This window comes from Fukomys damarensis, unplaced genomic scaffold, assembly GCF_012274545.1.
Source record: "Fukomys damarensis isolate Sample0158 unplaced genomic scaffold, DMR_v1.0_HiC HiC_scaffold_29, whole genome shotgun sequence".
NCBI classification, from domain to species: domain Eukaryota; kingdom Metazoa; phylum Chordata; class Mammalia; order Rodentia; family Bathyergidae; genus Fukomys; species Fukomys damarensis.
In genome coordinates, this window is record NW_022900941.1 from 29461558 (window position 1) to 29485756 (window position 24199).

At 34.3% G+C, this 24199-nt stretch overlaps 1 long non-coding RNA gene and 1 pseudogene across 1 annotated transcript in view; both read left to right on the plus strand.

Moving 5' to 3' along the window:
- The window catches only part of LOC109117930, a 199650-nt gene that overhangs the window by 65117 nt on the left and 110334 nt on the right, over positions 1-24199 (plus strand). The window lies entirely within an intron of this gene.
- Positions 23679-23825, plus strand: LOC117283695 (annotated as a pseudogene).

The window sequence follows — 24199 nt, forward strand, 5'->3', positions numbered from 1 at the left end:
TCCAGGGATGTTTTACAATTTAGCTACATCCCATCTTTTAGTTTTTATTTTGAGAGGTGGTTTTGCTAAGTTGCCCAGGTTGGCCTTGAACTCTTAATCCACTTGTCTAAGACTCCTGCTAGCAAGGATTATAGGCATCTGCCTTCCACTGTGCCTGGCATGGCAGTGTTTTAATGGAAAACTTTTGTTTTATTTGGTTTGGGGAATTAAACCTTATACCTCTTGCATGTTACGCAAGTGCTGTATGACTGAGCTACATCACAAACCTCTGGAAAACATTTTTAAAATAGACCCATCTTCTTTACTTCGTCTGACTCATTCCTTCTACATAAGCATAACCCTACTGAAACCTTCACAAGACTTGTAATACTGTTTTTCTCAGTCTAACGAGAGTAAGAATTCCTGTAGGCCCATACAGCTGAACTCTCATTAAACACGATCTGGGGTAAAAATGGGGTTTGCCATCTTCTAACTTCGCTACTATTTTAATTGCTTTCTTTAGATCAGAGGAACTGCCTTGCCTAAATCTTTTCCTACTTACACTACCTGCAGTTATGGTATATACTGGGAAATAAATGAGACTACATTCCCATTTCTTATTATTTTACCTTTAACTTTGAATCACTCATTTAATCTATCACTATGTCTCTTCCTTTCACAAAGAAAGCTAATGACTTTTACTGCTAATAAAAAGGAAAAACAAGAATCAAAAATACATGATAGGTAATTAATGCTATAAGAATCTGAGACAGAAAGGAAAAATATTGGAATACTACTGCCAAGAAGTTAGAAAAACTAGCTTCATCTCTATCATGACCTTTTATTTTTTTGCTGCAGGTTATTAGTTTATACAATAGTTTCCTTCAGAATATTCCCAGTGCACCTTTTTTCCATAAATGATCTCTCAGTCTGTATCTCGTTTGCATACTCATAATATATACATTGATAGAATCCTTTTAAACATCCTAGAGATTATCCATGCAAACAATTGTCTTTGCTTAGAAAATAATCACATAAGAAGGTTATATATTTGTTTCACTGGTGCTTAAACACTTTGGGAGGAACTCTAGTTCTTTGCTGCTTTGCAGAAATACTTTGGGAATCTTTTAAGGTATCTTCAGAATGTATGCTATTATTTGGAATGTTCTTTGTATTATATCTTTAAATTTAATTTTTTCTAAATATTTTCTGAGTAGTGTTTGATGAGTTAGGTTTTTTTTATTAGCCTTTGATCAAAAAATAAATAAAAATTAGAAAGCTGTAGACTAGCTGGGTACAATGGAACGCTGGGTTCCACTGGGAGGCTGAGTCAAGAGGATTGCAATTTCTAGGCCAGTCTGGGCAAGTTAGCAAGACCTTGTCTCAAAAATAAATACTGAAAAGGGCTCAGAATATAGCTCAGTTCTAGAGCACTGTCCTTGTATGTGTGAAGACCTGGCTTCATTAAACAGTACCATGACTGCTTTGAGGTATATGTGTATTAACCATTTGGATATTGACACAATCTAGGCTTACTGGGAAGTCGAAGGCAGGGCAATTTAGATGTAGGAGTGAGTTTTCTTGAAACCCTAGAATGTTTCAACACTTCTTGGTGGTTGAAATGATAAATACATCTGGAAGAGCAGAAGAGGCCAATCTGGAAGGACATTATTGGCAATAGTATTATTTTTTTAAAATTAATTTTATTGGTACATTTAAGTTACACAATATAATGACATTCATCATTGGAAATTTGTACCTTTACATGATCCATCTTGGATCTTATTTTTTTCCCCATTCCCCTGCCCTGTCTTCAAGCCCTTCTCCCCTCCCTATCTGCAAAGACTTTTGTTTCCATTTTTTCTTTTTCTTGTATTAACTCCATTACCTTCTTTTTTCCCTCCTACCCCTCCTGCTTCCCCTTCTTCTTTGCACTTTTCTTCCTATTTCACATTATCTGACCCAGCTATCCCCCTGCTGGATATATTCCCAAAAGAATTGAAAGAATCATGCCATAGTAATATATGTGTACCCACGTTCATAGCAGCACTGTTTGTGGTAGCTAAATCTTGGAAGCAGCCCAAATTCCCATTAACAGGAGACTGGAAAAAGAAAATGTGGGGTTTTTATAAAATGGAGTACTACTCAGCGATAAAGAATGAGAAACTAGAGACATTTATAGATAAATGGATACACATTGAGGTGATACTCTTAAGTGAAATACTCTTAAGCAATAGTATTATTAATCACTCACAAAATAACACATAGTTTCTAAATAGCGTATTTCATTATCTTAATCTTCACAAAAATTTACTATGTCCGTTCTTCCGTTCAAGAGGCTGAGGTCTAGAGAAATGATTTACAGTCAGTCATATGATTAAAAGGTGCAGAGCCCTATAACTGTCTGTGACTTTTTTTTTAACCTATTCTGAATTTCTTAGAGTGTGCCTTTTGCTACTGGCACCACTGTTTGACCAGTTGAAAGTATATTCTTTTATTTGTTATGGAGAGACTTATTTTTATAGCTAGAATACAGATTAATTATAATGTTCCTTATTTGTACTCTGTTGGCAGTGTATTTTCAAGTAAGCATAATGGAGCACTGCTATTGCATAAATCCTTCCAAACTGTATATTCTGCCCTGCCCCCCAATGATTCTTTTGGCCACTCATTAATAATCCAAGCTGATGCATAGATTTTTGACATACCAAGCTTCTTCATGCTTTAGGATATTTAAACAAGTTATTGCCTTTACCTAGAATATTCTTCTATTCAGCCTTTCAGTAGCTTGGTCTTGGTAGTCAGATCTTAGCTTAAGTGTCAGTTCCTCGGAAGCCTCTTCATACTGTACAGTACATACATACTGTACAGTATGAAGTACTGCAGGCTACTGTACTTCAGAGAAATAATTTCTATTGATATCCTTAAAGTAGTATCTAACTACATTTAGTGATATGACAAAATAGAGTAGTTAAAAAAAAAAAAAGACAAGTCCAGGGTTACAACTTCACTGATATTTTGAAATGTTAATGTTTTTTCTATCAGCCATGGTACTAAAGGCCTTTATCTTTTCTAATCTGGATGAGAGTAGTGTGAAAATAACATTAATTTTCTATTAGTCTAACTAGACAGTGCAAAAACAAAACAAAAAAATAATGTAGTATTCAACATAAGCCAGGTACAAATACATATTAGAATTAATAGGTATAGAATCTGCTACTCATACAGTACAATGAGTGATTTGAGTAAGGTTCTCTGTGTATTGTTACTGTGTTAATCTTGATATGTGAACTTCATTGCATTAAGAAACGGTGAGCATATTAGTCAGGCACCCTCCCAGGTATGGTGGAGACCTTGAGTACTATATATGGTCCCTCTCTCATTTTTCTCTGGCACTGTTGCCCTGTTCTGCTTCCCAATTGCCATAAACTAAGCAGTTTTACTCTACCATGGAGCCAGCTGAACATATATTGAATCTCCTGAAACCATCAGCTAAATCAAAACTTTCTTCCTTTAAGTTGTGTGTCTCAGCTCTTGTACCTCAGCTATGGGAAAGTTAATTAATATAGGTGCTATTCTCAGAAAAGGGATTCGGATTCCCATATTTCTGACTCTAAAGCCATTGCTTTCCCCTACTCAGGATGCTGCCTCATAAACTCAGTGTTTAAAATAATAAATGAATAAATAAAATTGTGGTGACTGTTCTTCGCTCCCTAAATATGCTTTTAAAATTCACCTTATTCTTAGCATATGCATAATCACTTCAAAATGCTGGATACCAACTAAGAAATTTAGATTCAGCAGCCCCTTTTAACGGGTAGAAAAATGTTGTTTGTCATAGAAATAGTTGTCTTCAAATTCCTGAAAGGACATGGTGAATATTAAGTTAACATTGTACAAAGTATTCAAAAGTGAACTGTTTTTACCTTATTAAAAAATACTTCTGGCCAGGCATGGTGGCTTATGCCTGTAATCCCAGCACTCTGGAGGCAGAGGCAGGAGGATTGTCTCGAGTTTGAGGCCAGCCTGAACTATAAAGTGAGACCCTGTCTCAAAAAACAAAACAAAACATACTTCTGGCCAGTCATGGTGGTAAATGCCTGTAATTCTAGCTACTTGGTAGGATAAGACAGGAGGATTTCAAGTTCATTGTCCTATACATAATGTACTGAAATCCTGTGCAAAAATAAAAAGGCAATATAGCTCTGAACTCCTTCAGTTCAATTCCTGGTATAACAGAAAAAACAAAAGATAAAAAAAAAAAAAAACTACTACTTTGTATTATTCCTACATTAGATCATGAAAGATATACAAACTATTATAATTGCTCAGTAAATTATTTATATCAGATCACTTTATTTTATATTATTAGTGGTAGTCACCTTTATACACAATCTTTTTTAAAATAAATATGCTTGATTCACTTAGTATTAAAGTGGTATGGAATGAAGAATTCATTTTTAGATACTTAAAACTTACTCTTCTCCTCAAAGGTAGGAACACTTAATGATTAGATTCAACATTTATGAAGAGGTTTTGAGTGTATACGATATTATACATGCAAATTATTTTTGTAAGTGATACATATCTCTGTGTACAATGCCCATTCTTTAGTTCTATTACTATTTCATATGCTTAGTGTTTGAAATGTTAAACATTAATAGGGACCACTGAGCTATAAAGCCGCCTTAAATAATTTTATATGTCGAAAGGGGGAAATTGAGGTTCCTTTTCTTTTTATAAGATAATTGTAGAAAAACTGATTCAAATATTGATAAGAGTTAAGGGCCAGGGATTCAGCTTAGTGGTTCTGGCAACTGCCTCACAGGCATAAGGACCAGAGTTCGATCCCTGGTACCAAAAAAAAAAAAAAAAAAAAAACTGGTAAGAGTAAAAGAACAATAGTATCAAGTTTTAATTACAGAGAAGTCAGTTAACCTTGTATAATCAGTTTAATACTTAAAGTTTTTCCATTTTCTTTCTTTCAACATGTTTTTGAATATTTAAAAGCAAATTATATGAAGACAAAGCAAAAGAAAACAATAGAGGCAGGGTGTAAACTACTGTCCAGATTGAATCTAGATCTCCTGACAATATGCCATTGTGCTTTCCTTGGTTCTTGTTCTTAGGATCAGAACCTCAGAGGTAGGGCTGGGGATTTGGCTCAGTGTTGCTGCTGCCTGCCTCGGAAGGTCCTGAGTTCAGTCCCCAGTATTAGAAAAAAGAAGAAATAAAAAAATCCTCAGTGGTCTTCCAGGTATTGGGGAGGGAGAAAGGGAGAGAAGGAGGGAATGAATCATCCATCAGTCAATGCCTATTTCCATTTCAGTTCTTTTTAATTGTAATGTCATCGGGCTTGTATTTGTTTGCTCAAATGTCTTGTTAATACAATAACTAGTTTCCTTTAAAATAAGAATATGCATTACCAATATTTATTCTATTTGAGAAACATAGTGAGGCATACCATAATGATGTAAGAATGTTAAGTCAAGAACTGAGGATTTAGCTCAGTGGTTTCACCACCAGCCTCGCAAAGGCAAGATCCTAAGTTCGATCCCAGTACTGAAAAAAAAAAAAAAAGTTAGAATAATGTTATGAAAGAATTCAAGCTTTTAAGGAAACTGCAGTATCAGAAAAGGAAACCTTTAAACATGAGAGAGATTACTCAAATATAAGTTAATAAGGATAGAAATGATATTTCATCTAAAATTGCTGACAGGAAGCTACCTAAATGTCCAATATTTGGTAATAACTAGCTGCATAATAAGGGAATATTATATAGATTTTTTGATGAATGAATAATAATGCTATATAATAAAGGTATGTGAAAAAGAATATATAAATAAGATACAAAATTTATAGCTGTTGGGCTGGGGATTTAGCTTAGTGGTGCCCTGCCACCTGCCTCGCAAATGCAAGGACCTGAGTTTGATCCCTAGAACACCCCCCAAAAATTTTTTTTAATTTATAGCTGCTTTTAACAAAAAGGAAAAGGCTTGGGAAAATACTAGCAGATAAATTATACAGTATGCAGCATTAATTCATAATGGCAGTTCAACTTATTAATGTGGATTATATTGATCCATAATTCAGGTAGCACCTATTTTCTCTTTGCCTTCTATGTTTCAAGCATGTTGCTAGATTCTAGTAATAAGCCAGTGAATGACAGAGGCCATAAAGTTTTCCATAGGAAACTTACAGTTTTATCAGGACAGTAGGTAAGTACCAACAAATTGTACTAAATGATGGAAACATATAAGTGGCTAGCCAAAGCTCTGTATTGTTATTAAAAGTAGGCTATACTAAGCTGTGATAACCAGATAACCCTAAACTCTTCAGAATTTATCATACAAGAAATTTTTTTTCCCTCAAGTCAAGTCCCATTCATAGTATGTAGCCAGCCCTCTTCCATCTTGCAGAAGTATATGGCTTCCTAATTTGCCGTAATAAGGGAGGGAGAATTGGGCGACTTCAAAGGATATTTTAAAGGACCAATCCTGTAGGTGATTTCAGATTTCCCCCACTACATGTTACTGACCAGAAATCAACTTTTTTCTCCAGCATAACAGGAAGGCAGGCTGGACATATAGAAGAGCTGTATTTTTTTAAATTGAATTTATTGGTACGTTCTAGGTAGACAGTACAGTTACATTCATTACTGGGATCTTGTACCTTTACATGCCAGGTCTTGGTTCTCATTTTTTCCCCTTGTCCCCACCCTCCCTTCACCCCCTCCTCCCCTCCCCACCTTCAAACACTTTAATTCCATTTTTAGATTTTCTCATATTTTTTTCCTTTTCCCTCATTCCCCTTTCCCTATCCGTCTCACTGTCCCTACACCTTTGGTCCTTTTCTTCCTATTTCACGTTGCTAATTGTCCCGTTAGGATCTTGAGTACTATTTTAGTTTTTTACACCAGAGAAACCATTTGGTATTTATATATGTGTGACTCATTTATTTCACTTAGGAGTATATCCTCAAAATGTACCTATGTACCTATGAATGAATCTACTTTCTCATTCTTTATGGCTGAGTAGTATTCCATTTTATAGAAAAACCACATCTTCTTGATCCAGTTTCCACCTGATGGGCAGATGGGCTGTTTCCAAGTTTTAGCTATTACAAATTGTGCCACTATAAACATGGGTGTGCATATATCACTGTGGTATGATTCTTTTAATTCTTTTGGAAAGATACCCAACAGAGGGATGGCTGGGTCAAATGGAACCTCTAGTCCCAGCTCTTTGAGGTATCTCCATATTGACTTCCATAGTGGTTGCACCAGTCTGCACTCCCACCAACAATGGAGAAGGGTTCCTTTCTCCCCACAACCACGCCAACATTTGTTATTGTGTGATTTCTTGATAGCAGCCATTCTTTGTGGGGTGAGGTGGAATCTCAGTGTTGTTTTCATCTGCATCTCTTGAATAACCAGTGATGTGGAGCATTTTTTCATATATTTACTTGCTGCTTTTATTTCTTTGTCTGAGAAATGTCTGTAAATGGTGTTGGAAAAACTGGATCTCAACCTCCAAAAGATTAAAATGAGACCCTTATCTGTCACCATGCACTAAATTAAAATCCAAGTGGATTAAAGATCTAAATATAAAAACAAAAACACAACTTGCTGGAAGATACGTTAGGCAGAACTCTGGAAGACATTGGCATAGGAAAAGACTTTATGAACAAATCCTCAGTAGCACAGGAACTAGCAGAAAGAATCAACAGCTGGGATCTCATCTTATTAAAAAGCTTCTGCGCTGCAAAAGAAACCATCAACAGAACTAAGAGACAACCTACAGTGTGGGAAAAACTTTTTACCAGCTGCTCCTCAGACAAAGAAATATTATCTAAAATATATAAAGAACTCAAAACAAGCAGCCCCCCCAAATATAAAGACCCAATTCTAAAGTGGGCATCTGAAATGAACAGACATTTCTCGACAGAGCTGTATTTGATGCATGCCAATTCAGGTACTGGTCTTTACAACAGATTCAACAGTTAAGGAAAGACTTCCCCAGAAACTATACCATTTAAATTGACACATGAAAAAGAAGTAGTTAAATAAACCCAGAAGAAGATGGAAACATTTTTTGAGTTAATAATATTTTTATGCCAGTGCCTAGAGAAAATGGAGCATAAATTCTTCCAGCAACTGAAAGTTTAATAGTTCAGCATTGAATGTGAGGGCAGGAGTAGATAGGGGCACGGTCATGAAGGATTTTATAGCTGTGTTAGGGCATTTAGAAATGATTTGGAAGACAGTGAGAAGCCACTCAAATATGTAAAGTGTGACAAAATTTGAGTAACGTGTGGATAGCAGTGTGATAAAGTTCACACTTTAGAAAGACCATTCTGGTTGCAGTGAATATTATGGATTAAAAGAGATAGTCTGCAGGTGAGAGGTGACCTAAAAAGCTCTAATGTCATTCAGTTTAGGCAATGATGATGGTCTGTTTGAAGAATGGGAAGAGTCAAACTGGAATGAAAAAGTAAAATGGTTGTAATTTAGTAAGTAGTCCTTTGGGTGGTTAATACTAAAGGGAATGAACTACAAGGCTAGTGAAGAGAGACTGCTTTCGTTTAGGATATGATGAGTTAGACACAAGGTATCAATATTTGCACAAATAAGAGTTGAATACATGTCTGCAGATGGGAGAGCTGAGCTCAATATATAGATTTACTTTTTGTGAGCACATAGATCATAAATGAAGCAACTAGAAAGAAGAGATGGTTAGTGAGCATTGTGAGAAGTGGGTCTGTGGTACAGCCTTGTGGACAAGATTTAAGGTAGACGTTCTTTGTGTTTGTTTCAGTTTGGTTATGTTTGGGACAGATCTGGAGCTCAGGCTGACCTTGAACTTACTGTGTGGCCCAGGCTGTCTTCAGATTCAGATCTTCCTGCATTAGCTTTCTGAGTGCCAGGATGACAGGTGTGCACCACCATGCACAGCTGAGGCATAAATACTTAACTTTCACAGAGTATTTGAATGATCCCATGAGACTTAAAAAATACGGTACCTGGGCTTCACAGTCCAGGCATTGTGATTAATTGGTCTCGAATGTTTCCTAAGATAACTTAGGTTTCAGAAGCTCCAATAGTACTAGATAGATCTTTTGTAAATGGGTAGGAGATCTAGAGATGGAGGGAGTTGGGAGGAAGGAGATGCAAATGGGAATAAAAAGAATTAAGATATATACATGCACCTCCTTCCCACAATGAATGTAATCATTGTGTACTACAAACATGCATAGTACTAATAAAAAATAAAATAAAGTTAGTAATAGTAATTTTATTTTTCATAGTAATTTTAATGTGTAGCCCAGGTTGAAAAACATTGATGGAAAGTTAGGCAGAAAAAAAGGAACATGCAAGGAGCCTCTCAGTACAAATAGGTAGAACCACAACTTACTACATTTCTGGTTGTTTTCCTTTAATTTACCCTGATTGTCTTGTGTATAGAACTTGTTTTTTTACATGTGTTCATATGTGTCTGTTTGTATCCATACATGGATACCTACCTACACAAGTATGTTGAATTTCTATGTGTGTGTGTGTGTGTATATATATACATACATACGTGAATACATATTTAACCACACATATGAAATTAAGATATTTCTTATTTCATTTAACTGTCTTGAACCATTGCCTAACTTATCTGATTTAAAGTGATCGACAAAGGTCTAAAGTAATATTGGAAGAAAACTTAAAAAGTCATGTATCTATTCTTGATACCAAATTCTCTTTTATAATCTATCCTATCCTCCTCTTACCTCAAAAAAGACTGCAGGAACAATGTTGAACTGGGCAAAAGGTTAAACAGATACTGTTTTAATCCACTTTTGCCAAATCTCAGAGTCACTGATCTGAAAAGGTCTCCCAGTACTTTGATCAAAACCTAGATGAAAAGATGGTAGTGTCCTCTGTTTTTGTCAAGTCATGTTTTTTTACCTCGTTCAGTCCTCACAGAAATTCAGAGGAGTACGTATTATTTTATTTCACAAAGGATAAAGCTACAACTGTAAGAAATAAAATAGCTTATTTATTAAATAGCTGTGACATGACAACAGAATTCTAAAACAGACCTGCCTAAGCCCTAGCTCTCTGTTCATTCAATGGTATTGATACATATAGGTTTTCTACAGCGTTTCTCAGTTATTTTGATTTAACATTTATGAGTGCTCAAAGTCATATTTGTTCTAATTAAATAGATGTAAATATAAATTCAGATTGTTTAATAGGGCATTTATAGGACTAGTAGAACACTTATGAAAACAGAGGATGGGCAGTACTAAGGGTACACTAAATGTACGGTATTTTTTTTAGCTCTTTGTTAAAAAGTCTTCAAAAGAAACTGAGAAACATAATTTATCTTGTACAAGACCATAACATTCAAACTTCCAAAGAAAAGAAAAATGGAAAACTTTAATCAGAAATTGACAAATTGCTTATGAGAAAATATAACATTAGGTAAAACATCAGACTGTTGCCTTCTAATAAGTTTTTAAAATCTCCATGAAAAAAATAAATTGTACATTATCCACTTGTGTTATGTTTTTCTTTACTCAACAACAGCCAAATAAAACTCTGGCTGTGTTGCTAAATGCTGCTTGATCTTTCTATTATTTTGCTTTTCGTCAATGGCTTTTTTCTTTTTCAAGGTAAAATACATCTTTAATGGCAGGGTTCCATTTCTTACAGAGATCAAAATTAGTTTAACAAAATAGCTCAGATTTGAAAATATCTTAATATTTAATGTAATGTCTCATTGGTAAATATTCCTGGAGTCATAGAAAAGAAAGAAGTAGTAATGTAACTGGTACTTCCAGAAGCCAATCACTAACACAGGGAAAGCTAGGAGTTGGCTTTAGGAAAGGGAATCTTCAGGAAGCCACACAACCTGTTTATTTTATTCATATGCTGTATGCTAAGGTGGCCCAATTTCAGAATTTAGTGAGGTGCCCTTTCTTTGTTCTGTTTCACAAATATTTCAACTTTCCCATCCTCAGGCTTTTTTTTTTTTTTCTTATAATTTCTAGCTATGCCAAAATATAGGAAACTCAAACAAGATAGGTTATTTTATTGCATTGTATTTTAGTCAAACATGAATTGCTGAACTTTGATTTCAACCTAAATAAAGATTTCCTTGCTACAGTTAGGACATAATTGGAAAATATACTACTTATTAAGACTTGTATTATTTCATAAAGACTTGCTTTTAGCATTCATTATTCAGTAGTAAATATAAAATTCAGTAAAGCGTTAGTATGCCTGATGAGGTTTTGCAAGTATGAGACTTTTCAGCAATAACCAAGAGACCCCTACTCCTGCAATGTTCTTCCTACGCCCTCTCCTTCTTTAGTATACAGCTTAGAAATCACTTCAGGAGGGCTGAGGATTTGGCCCAGTCATTTCACCACCTGCCTCGCAAGCATAGGGGGCTGAGTTTGAACCCAGGTACCAAAAAGAAAAAAAGAAAAACAAATCACTTCAGGAGATCTTTCCTGATGTCTTTGTTTTAGATTAGGCTTATCTCCTGTGAACATCTATTGTCTACTTTTGTTTTGGGTACTGGGGGTCAAACTAAGGACCTTGCGCTTGACAGGCAGGCAGCAGAACCACCAAGCTAAATCCCTGGCCCTTCCTCCCCACTCTCTCAAATCTCTCCTTCCTACCTCCCCTCTCCTCCCTCCCACTCACTCCCTCTACCCTCCCCTCCTCCTTTCCTCTCCCTCCTCTCCCCTTCCCCCCACCACTAAAAGATTCCTGCAGACTTGACTTTTTTCTTTTTATTGAGATTATTGGTACATTTTAGGTGTACAGTACAGTTACACTCATCATTGGGATCTTGTACCTTTACATGACAGGTCTTGGTTCTCATTTTTTCCCCTTATTACACCTTTAGCCCTTTTCTTCCTATTTCACATGGTCATTTATCTCATAGGATCTTATATACTGTTACAGTATTTCACACCAGAGAATCTATTCAGTATTTACACATGTGTGACTTATTTATTTCACTTAGGAATATATCCTCAATATATATCCATTTTCCTGTGAATGAATCTAATTTCTCATTCTTTATGTCTGAGTAGTATTCCATTTTATAGAAAAACCACATCTTTATCTAGTTTCCAACGGATGGGCAAATGGGCTGTTTCCAAGATTTAGCTATTACAAATTGTGCCTCTATAAACATAGGTGCGCATATATCACTGTGATATGATTCTTTTAATTCTTTTGGAAAGATACCCAGCAGAGGGATGCCTGGGTCAAATGGAACCTCTAGTCCAAGCTCTTTGAGGTATCTCCATATTGATTTCCATAGTGGTTGCACCAGGGATTGACTGTTTTCTATCTTTATAGCTTAGTAGCTAATGTTCTGCCTGATCCTTGTTACCATTAAAATCTTTGTTGAATGAATGCACACTGGGAAAATAGAGTATGGAGAGATTTCCAGGTACTTTATAAAACATGCATTCATAGAAGATTGATTTTCAAGGAGAAAAAACTTGAATTTATTATCCCTGAAACATTGAATCAAGTGATTATTCTTTTTTTTTGGTACCGGGGATCGAACTCAGGTCCTTGCGCTTGCGAGGCAGGCCACCGAACCGCTGAGCTAAATCCCCAGCAAGTGATTATTCTTAATCCTATTTTAAATATTATTTTTGTCCCTTTGGGCCTTTAACCTGTTGCAACAATGATTATTATTAAAGGTAAATTTTATGACTTTGTCAGTAATGTCAATACAAGATATTAACTCTTTTAAAAAAATTCATTAAAATAATTACAATTATTCTGCATTCTTGATTTGCAATTGTAGCATTTTTATACAGCCAATTTTCTTCCCAAAGAATATGACCTTAGTTGTTTAAGTGGATGCCAATAGCTAAATATACTTGATCTTAGCCAAAAGGCCAAGAAGAGATGCCAGTAGCTGAATAATAATATTGCTGTATGTTTAAAACTTGACCCTTCAGTAGATTCTTGGAAGGTGGCTATATTTAGAGTTATGGACTTTTTCATTTAAGTATAAAATCTATATATCACTTTTATGACAAAAGTTTATAAATTTCATTCATGTATGGTTCTTAAATAGACCTCAAATGATTGTGAGATAGTATAATGCTTATGAAGTATATAATGAGATATAATAGCTCATTGTATAAGTTAATAAGCTAAGAAGTTGTTCAATAAAACCCTTAAGACATATGTGTTGGCACACACCTGTAATCCCAGCACTCAGGAGTCTTGAGGCAGGAGGATGGATCATTGTGAGGCTGAGGCTAGCCAGGGCTTCATACTGAATCCATGGCCAGCCTGGAGTACATGACAAGACACTGTCTTAGAAAAGCAAATAACAACAAAAATGTCCTTCAGTTTTACAGTTCTGTCTGGAGTTTGTGTGTGGAGGTCTTTTTGCTGTTAAATTAATTTTAATAGTGTTAGGCAGTTTTCTATTTCATCTTGACAGTTTCACAAAGTTATATTTCCTAACAATTTGTCCATCGTGTCTATATTTTAAAATATATTGGCATGAAGTTGCTTAATATCCTTTTATTAGTTTAATGTCTATAACATCCGTAGTTATATATTTTGAGATATTAGTGATTTGTGCATGCTGTTTTGCTTCCTGCCTGTCTTTATACCCTCTTTCTCCCTTCCTTCAGCCTTTCTTCTCTAAATCTACCCTTTTCTTTTAGTGAAATTTCTGCACATATTTGTTAATTTTTTAGGTAGTTCAGAGTATACTTTTACTGTTGTCACTTCTATTTTACTTTTGTTTTATTTTTTTTGTAATATACCAAAAATAATATTGATATTATGGTTGTTATGTAGTTTGGAATGTTTACTTGTTTCCATTCTAAGTAATTTAGAGGCATTCCTATTTTCAGTACAAGATTATTTCTGATTATCATTTTGTATTGAAAATTAATTTAATATCTCTAGTACATGTGGTTTTTATATTAATTATTTGAAAGTTGTTAAATTTTACCTTTTGACCTATGATCAGATTTTGGATATGTCCCATTTTGCAAATGTCTTGAAAATAATATGTATTCTACAACTATTAATACAATTTGATATATATACACACATGCATTAGATGGGATCATTATTATTTGTATCTTATATTCTTGTGACATTATCCTTTTTACTTTTCTGTTACTAAAAATCTTCCACTTGTGGGTATTTATTTATTTCTTCTAATTAAGTTTTATTTTATGTGTTTTGAAACTCTATTATTAGCTGCATATTGCATTGGAAATTGACATCTTTTTTGGTAAAGGAAATCATACCAGTTTTTAATGCTTGCCTTTATTTCTAGTAAAGCCATTTTCTAAAAAATACAAACTGAATTTTGGTTTACATCTAGTACTTAATTGTGTTCATTTCTTTACTATTTTTTTATTTATTGCATTCCTTATATATATTCATATATTTTAGTTTCTTCCTTTTATTTGTTTGAAATGTATGCATTCTTTTTTCTTTTTTGGCACCGGGGATTGAATTCCGGTCCTTGCACTTGCAAGGCAGGCTGCGGAACCACTAAGCTAAATCCCCAGCCCTTGTATGCATTCTTCTTAGTTGTTCATCTTAAGAATGTTATTTTCTACACTTTTCAGCACATGTGAAGATTTACTAAGTCCTGCAAAAAGACTTTAGAACACAGCATTTTATCAGACCACCCTTTCCAAATGTTTATATTTTTCATTATTTAAATTCTGTTACATTTAATTGCATGACAAGTAATCATAATTGTTTTGTAGTGTCACTTGTATTTTCTCACATTTCATGACTTTTTCCTCATCTTTCCTCTAGCATTTTAGATTTTCTTTTTCTTGCCTGAAAGTATATTCAGTGAGGCTATTAGATTAATAAAGGCTATCAGTATTTATCACTAGACATTCTTATTTATTGCACTGTCATCCTTAGAATTTATTTTTTGAGGTGTAGAATTCTAGGATCTGAGTGAACTTCTTTTAGTGTATTGAGCAGTTTGTTTGTTTGTTTGTTTTTTGGTACAGGGGATCAAATGCAGGACTTTGTGCAAGCAGGCAGCAGAACCACTGGACTAAATCCTGGCCCTTGAGTTGTTAATGTCACTATCTTTTTGACTTCTATTTCTTTCAAGAATTAAGTTATTAGCCTTTCAGTCCTTTGAAGGTCATCTATCAGTCCCTTTGATTATTTACTTTTGAGTCCTTGTCTTTTCTCTGATCTTACTGCATTTCACTATTGTATATTGATTTTACTGTTGTGGTGATGATGATGATGATGATGATTCATGGAATTCTCTCATATTCATAGTCTCCCTCCCTCCTTTTCTCCTCCTCCTCCTCCTCTTCCTTCTCCTCTGCTCGCTCACACTCTCCCCACTTTCTCTCTGGGAGATTGAATGCAGGGCCTTTACAGTGAGCTACGTCTCTAACCCATTTTATAATTTTTAGTCTTGAAACAGGATCTGGCTAACCTAAATTGGCCAGGCTGGGCTCAAATTCGCAAGTATCCTGCATTAGCCTCCAGGAGTACTAGGATTAGAGAGACCTGCTCTATCAGGTTGATTCATTGGAATTCTGGAGTTATTGGACACTTGAATTGTGGTTTTTTCATCACATATGGAAAATTTGCAGTCTTTGTCTATTCCAGTATAGCATCCACTCTTTCTTTCTTTGCTATGATTCTAATTTAGGGATATGATAGATATTTTCACATTGTTTTCCATGCTCCTTACCTCTCACTGCTGTCTGCTGTATTTGGCATGAAAAACAAACAAACAAACAAAATATGTATTTGGCATAGTTTATCCACTTCCCCGTTCCAGTAATTTAATTATTTCTATAGCTACATTGAAGTTCTATTATGTGTATGCTATATATCATTATAATTCTAATACCTGCTAACTTCTTAGGATTCTGCCATATGTATATTTCATATAAAGTACCCTGTTTTTAAATGAATTTATGTGATTTTATCCCATTTTGAATTGATCATTGTTTTAAACTTAATGTGTGAAAATATTCTGTACCTGTAATAAAAGTGAATTTTTCAAGAAAAAACTTATTTCTATCAGGTGGTGCCTTAGAAGAGTACGATTCTATTAATATAGGACCACTTTGAATTCTTGGCATAATTTGTGTCCTTAATAAGCTGTAGGGATTCCGACTTCAGTGAGGGCTACCTTACAGTTTTCAATTCTCAGAGTGAATTTTTTCTTCATCCAGCCACCGCCAAAATTTTGGACAGGCAGTTTTCCTTGCCGTTTCCTATAGGGCAAAGAGCCTGAGGCAAGGGTCAGAGGATTGGCATAGTGTTGTCTCTAGACACTGTCAAAATCTGCATTTTGGTTCTAATGCTAATCTTGAAGACATTATTTAATATTTTTGCCTGTAAGTGACTAGATATAAGGATTATAATGGTACTGTTAAAATAGTTTTGTCAGAAATAAATTAATGTCTTTGAACCACCTAGAACACAGTAATCTCTGTGTTTGCTATTATTATGATCAGCATTGTTTTATCTAGTTTACTGTTACACTAAGTGAACCACATTTCTGATCCCATGATTGTGGAGAGTTGGCTTTTGGATGTCTTTCAGGCAGCAAATTTAATACCTAAGTTCACCTTATTTAGCAAATGTTATCAAAGTAAAAAATAAAAATAAGGTCTTAGCATTTTTAATACCAGTCTTCATTTAAATCTTGTGATCCCTATCCCTTACTTTTTTATTACTTCATAGGTATATTTAAGAGGTTTTGGGTTTTTTTGTTTTTTTGTTTTTTTTGTGTGTTTTTTGCTTGTTTTTGTTTGTTTGTTTGTTTGGTAAGCTGGGTATGGTCACACACATCTGTAAACCCAGAACTTGGAGGCTGAAGCAAGTAGTTCACTGTGAATGTTAGGCTACCCTGGCCTACATAGTGAGTTCAAGACCAACCTGAACTGCATAGCAAGATTTTTTTTTTTAAAGAATACTTTATCTAATATTTCAGATTTTGGGGGGGGGGTTTGTTGTTGTTGTTGATGTTGTTTTTGTTTTGGGTTTTTTGAGACAGAGTCTCACTATGCAGTTGAGGCTGACCTATAACTCTCTATGTAGACCAAGTTGGTCTTGAACTCGCAGCAATCCTCCTGCCTCAGCCTCCTGAGTGCTGGGATTACAGGCATGCTCCAATATGCCCAGCTATTTCAGTTATTTTTAAGTGGTACTTATATGATAAGAAATAGAAGCACAATATAAAGCTTGTAAATTCCAAAAGCAAGACCAAAATCCCTAATTGATTCAAAACATATGCTTGGAGAAATAGCTCAACAAAGGATATTAGCAGACAGACACTTCTTAAAGAAGAAATGTGTCATTGGGCAAAATGTATTCAAACTTACTTGTAATGCTGATAAAATCAATTTTTCCTTTCAGAGTAGAAAAGGATAAAATAGCATTTGAAAGCCAGTAGATTTATGCACTCAGAATTCCGATGTATTTATTGGCAAGGATATTAATTGCTACAGTTCTCATGAAGATCAATTTGGAAATATGTCTAAATTGTGAAAATATTTACATTTGTGAGATGTAAATTTCACTACCAAAAATTTATAAAAATAATTAAAGATATATACAGAGATTTAAACATAATAGTGGTCATTGCATCTTTTTATAGAAAATTAGGGTGTTGGAAATATGTAATCACAAATGTGAACTGTCCATCTAATAAAATGCTAAATAGAAATTTAAATGATACCTTTGAAGTATGTTTATCACAGGAATCTTAATGGTAAGTTGGTGAGGGGGAAATGACTACCAACTAAAATATACAAATAAAATTTTAAAACCGATTATATAATATTCTCAAATGATTAAAAGTATCAAAACTCATCAAAGTCTTCATATTAGAATGTGGTTTTGTGTATATTAATTACACCTCAAGCTGTGTGTTTTTAATGAAGATTAAAAGTAATATCTCCTGGAAAAGAAATTTTATATAATTCTATAACATTTTCTTTTCCCTTTTTTTACAATGATCTAAATATTGTTAAAATTAGATAGCATGCCACATAATTCTTAAATTAGACATTTAATAATTTACAGTACCAATTCTCTAACATAATTTCATTTTTGCAGATTTCTTTTCTTTTCTTTTCTTTGTGTATGTAGTTCAGACTGGTCTTGAATTTGCTATGTAGCTCAGGCTGCCCTTAAACTCGTAGTGATCCTCCTGCCTCAGCCTCCAGAGTGCTGGGATTATAGGCATGTGCCACCATGCCTGGCACAAATTGTTTTTCTGATTCTAATCAGAATCATACAATCTTGCTTTTTCTTTGCATTTTAAAAGTATATTTCCATGTTTATATATGGTTTTGTAATTACCAGTTTGATGACAACCTTATATTTTATTTTCTTAATCCATATATCTGTGTACTTTCTTGTCTCCTAGTTTTGTTGTTGGTGATGCTGTGGCACATTTTTTTCACACTTAATTAGGTTTTGATCCTCTTAGACTGGTCCTCTGTAACAGTCAACTTTCCCATCACTGGGAGAAAATATCTGACACTGGAAACAAAGGAGGAGAAGGTTGCTTTGGCTCATGGTTTCGGTGGTTTTGGTGCATAGTCTGCTGGCTCCAGCTTCCAGAGCAAAAGGAGACTGGTTAAAGGGCCTGGCAGAGAAGAGCTGCTCAGCTTACTGGGTCAGGAAGAGAGAGAGAGAGAGAGAGAGAGAGAGAGAGAGAGAGAGAGAGAGAGAGAGGGGGAGAGAGAGAGAGAGAGGAGGAGCCATGGACAACATTATACCTTTACAGATCATGCCTCCAGGTCATGTTACCCCAGTCACTTGGCTCTTCTGACCAGGCTCCACTTTCAAACAGCATAATCATCTACTCCTAAGTGGAGCAATCTACTGATAAATACAGGAAACATGATCTAGTCAGCTTCCAAAAGTCCCATCTCTGAACACAAGACTTTTGTAGGACGTTGCAGATTTAAACCATCACATCTAATAGCCTTATCTTTTCACCCTATTCCATTTTTCTGTCACTTTGAAACACCTCATGAGAGATTTCTTCAACTCTACCTTTTAACATTCATTTTCTAAATTTATGCTGTTTTATCATTTTTGATAAGTTGTGCTGTTCTCTGGGAGTTTGTTTTCTTGTAGAGTGATGGCATCATAATCCATTGCTCAATCCTTTTTGTTATACAAGATACTTCACCCTCCTCTCAACTCTTCTTGACATCTCTGAATCCACGTCTGCTGTGATTCAGCCTTGGGGAGATAATCCTTCACGTTGGCTCCAGAGAGTAAATCGGACAGTTGCTACAGGCAGCCACGACCTCCTACCACACTCTTCCACTTAAAGAGCTCCTCTGTAGCACCATATCCAGAAGAACAGTTCTTCAAAATTTTCTGAGATTCCCAGTGGACTTGCTTTCTTCTTGTTTGTCTTTCTTGTCACCACCCTCTTCTTTTTCTTTCCTTCTCCCCTGCCTCTCCCTTTCTTTTTCTCCTCTCTTTCTCTTTCTTCCCCTCTTTAGCCTTTCCTTTCTCCCACAAACCCTCAATCCTTTTCTTTCATTCAGGCGCCTCACTGCTCAGATTATCTTTAATCAAACCAATTCCAAAATGTTATTGACTTCTTTACCTGTTTTTATCTACTTTTTTCCCTTGTACTGTTATAATTTTAAAATACTTTTACTGCCATTTAAATAGTGGCTCAGAAAAAAGCAGAGATGAATAGGTTTAATATACTATGTTTAACTGAAAAAAAAATCATTTTATCTTACTATGGCCTCAGATTCGAGAACATGACATTTTTAAGTCATGACTTATATTTCCCAACTAATTTTAATGGTTGTCATCATAAAAATTTGATGCATTTCTAAATATATTACAATCTAAATAATTCAGGTTTATCTTGGTTTGAAATAAATTACTTTCCTGTTTTGTGTTTTCTAACCACTTATTACTTGGTGGTATTATTTTAGAATATTTAACTTATGTGTGAAAATTTTATTTAACATATTTATAATTTCTGAGCAGATTGCTCTACATTTCTTAGTATGTGATCATTTTATAGTAATATTTTCTGTCTGTCTAGTATTCGTTCATTTTGTTTGTTTTGTTTTGCGTTTTTAAAAAATTTGTGATCATTATTAAATATAGTGCTAATAATTACTTTCATTATTTGATTTCTTAGTTTGGATGGAATGATTCTAATAGGATTTTATTTTTGGAAATATCAGTGACTTCTGTTTTGAAATAGGTCATTATTTTTGGAATGTCAAAGCAAATAATATGAAAAGTAGATAATATCACAGTGAATTAAAAGGAGTAATCCATGAGTTCATGCTGATACTTAGAAGACATTAGAGAGAAGAGAAAAATCTTCTTTTCAAAATGCCAGTTAATGAATGTAGAAAGAGTAATGGAAATAGTAAACCACCTTTATTTGCAACAGTTGAAGAAATTGGCTCAGGTGACAGTTATCAATTAATGCTAAAATTCTTAAAAAACTGTCAGGCTTGGTGGCTCACACCTGTAATCCCAGCACTCACGAGGCTAAGGCAGGGGATCTCTGTGAGTTTGAGACCAGCCTGGGCTACATAGTCACTTCCAGGCCAGTCTCAACTGCACAGTGAGACCCTGTCTCAAAATAAAACAAACAAACAAAAATACTTAAACTTTTGGAAACAGCTATTTACGTGGTCTCAAAATATCATATCACAGTTTGCTTAGTAAGTAGAAAGGAAAAATACCTTTAAATAAAATCTGGTAGATAGCCTATTAACCAAAAGATTAAATTTTGCAGCCCCAGTAAAGGACAGTCTGACTTCATGTTTATTATAATGTGATGAGCCTCAGAAGGAGAAGACACTATTTTGTTCCTATTCCTGCTAATAATACTTAACCTAAATCTAATTGTGAAGAATTAGCTAGACACATTCAAATTGTAGAACAGACTGGAAAACTGGCCTGGATTCTTGCAAAGTGTCAGTGATGTGAAAACTGAGCAAGAAGAGTTTAGAATTGATTCAGGTAGACAGAGGGCAAAAAAAATGAATGGCTTTTAAATTGAAAAACAAAGAAAAACCCAACCAGTGTAACCAGAATTTTTCCTAGGAATCTTTGGAGACAAATGACAAAGACTATAAATTTTATTACATAATACAGTATTTACAGATGAGCACCACCATACCTAGCTATTTTTTATTTTTTTAAACTATTCAGTTTATCAGTTTTTCTTGAAACATTTTATTAAAATGGCCTAGCAAAGCTTTGTATTAGATACTTTCTACTTAGTGCAAAGTGAGTGTCCATATGAATTTTTAACACAATGCAAAATAAAATAAGAATGAACAATCAGCACTTTGCAATTCATGGTTTCCAGTACTTAATCAAAATAGTCTTGAGTGGTATTTCTTCTCTGAACAAATTTAGAATTTTTAAGTATTTGTCATTTATTATTTACTTTGACACCCAATTATACCTAAGTTTTATATAAAGCTAATTCTTATAATATTCTCTTCACAGCTTGTCAGTCTCCTTCGGCATACTGTAATGCTGAACTTGGAAAAAAAAGTTTCTTTCAATTTGGACTCAGAAATCCTAGGAGGTATAGTTTTGAGCTGTAAAACGCAAGAATTCCTTTGGGCATCTATACATCCGGGTCTGTTTGAGCTTCTAAAAATTTCATTAGACCAGGTGACAGTCACCATATTACTTCTACTGTAGCACAAAATGAGCCTTTTCTCCCATTATTATATGCCTTCTGTTGTTGTTTGCTCCCAAACTATAGTTTACGTCTTGATTCCCAAATCACAAAGACTCTTAACTTTTGAGGTACAGGTGGCACTGAGAAATAGGTGCTATGATCTGCAGCTTCTTCTTTTTTTTTCCTCGTTGAGTTTATTGGTACATTTTAGGTATACAGTACAGTTACATTCATCATTGGGATCTTGTACCTTTACATGACAGGTCTTGGTTCTCAGTTTTTCCCCTTGTCCCTGCCCTCCCTTCACCCCCTCCTCCCTTCCCTATTTGCAGCTTCTGTTTATCTTGACAATCACCCAGTGATCTAGTGCTGATACTTCCCTTTTGCTTATATAATAGCACATACTTTATATTTCATCTGCTGAGAATATTACATTGTGAAAGATTCTATTAGTTATACTACCTATTCTCAAATGTACACTATTGATATGTTAGCATTTGCTATTAACAGCTTCGAGTAGTCTGAAATGTTGATACCCCATTTTTGTTGGAGGCAAGGGGAGAGGAGCTTAAAATGACATGTGTGCTGGAACAATTTCATTTTGTTTTCTATCCAGAGGAATGTAAATAGCCTCCATATACTTTGTTCTACTATGAATGGCCATTTCAGCATGGAAGTGGCTGCAAGGAAAAGTTTAATCAGATAAGATGGTGCAACTAAATATATAAGTGATGTGCCTATCACTTTGTTTTTGTACTGTTTTTTCTGTCTGAATAATCTGAAGTTAACTATGCATTCCCATACCATATGGTAACTATGACACAGCACACACATTTGATTTTCTATTTAAACTAATTTTGTTATTGCAAAATATTAACTGTTCTTCTTTGAGAAAATATCAAAGGAAAAAAAAAAAACAGGAAAATAAAAATCACGTGTAATGACATTAGCCAGAGGTAATTGTTTTGGATCTTATCCTCCAGATCTTTTTCCATATCTTATTTTTTAAATGAGTTCGTGTTATAAATGTCATTTTGTTACCTGATATTTTTCATTAACAACATACTGTGAACATCCTAACAGGTTCTTTAATTTTATTCTGTATTATTATTTTGTATGGCTGTATAATAATGTATGGTTGTTCCATCGTTTGTTTAAATAGCTTCCTGTTGTTGATTTAATTTTTAAATTATATTAGTGCTCTGATAACCTTGATAAAATGAATGTTTGGTCATTGTTTCTTTTGAGAAAAAACTGCAATTGCTATGTAAATATTTATATGTATCATATATATCATTATATAAATCCCCAGCATTAAATATTTAGATTTTTAATTTCAGTACCCATTGCTAAATTACTTTCTCTTAAATGCTCTCTGCTAAAATAGTTTAATTTTTAGAAAAATCAGTAAGGATCATGATTAATTTAAGTACTTGACTGAAGGCTGAGGATTTAGCTCAATGGTTTTGGTGCCTGCCTCACTAGTGCAAGGAACAAAATTCAATCCCTGGAAACAACAAACAAAAAAAAGTAGACTAAATACTTGACTGAAAATTCGAGACACACTTTAAGCTGAAATATTGTTGGTTGAACATCTGAAAGTGAGAATAAATTAGTTATTATATCATCTGGAATGCCATATTAGAAATTACCAATATAAATTAAAATACCCATATAACAACACAGTACATTTTACCAGACTATTTATTCTAAGTTGAGTATCTTTTAACTGAAATACTTAAGAGCAGAGCTGCTTCAGATTTCATCTTTTGGAATATTTGCATAGACTTTTATCAGTTCAGCATCCAAAATCTGAAGATCCAAAATCTACTTTTTGAACACTATATCAACATCACATCAGCAGCAGATTTTGGAGCTTGTATTTCAGGTTTTCATATCAAGAATTCATAACCTATATAAGAAATGGCTTAATGACGGTAGTTTCTTTTGTCCCCCCTAAAAACGGAGATGCTTTTGTTTCTGATTCTAATCACTTCTCGGCCTTTTGGCTAAGATCAAGTGTAGTATCTGTTTCTAATTCTAAATAATAAAGGTAATGTAAATATGTTGTGATGTGTCATAATAGTGTACAGATATAAAGCAGCAGAAAGTGAAACGTCCTGCCTCTAATCCTCTTCTTAGAGACATCATTAAGTTGATGTGTATATGTATCTATATAAAGCATGCACAGGTACATACATATAAAGTTATTTATATTTAATATCTTAAATGAGCTCATTCTAGTCCTGCTCTACAAGTTATTTTTGAAAAATCCAAACATTGGTAATATTTTCTCATAATACCACCTAATAGATTTACCTTATTATTTTTGAGTCCTGAGTTTTAAGTTCTTCTGCATTTAAATTAAACTTAAATTTAGGTTTACTTAAATACAGTAAGCCCAGTATTTAAATAAAACGCCAATTAAATTTTATATATTTTAGGGCTGGGGATTTAGCTCAGTGCTTCTGCCACCTGCCTCACAAGTGCAAAGTGCTGAGTTTGATCCC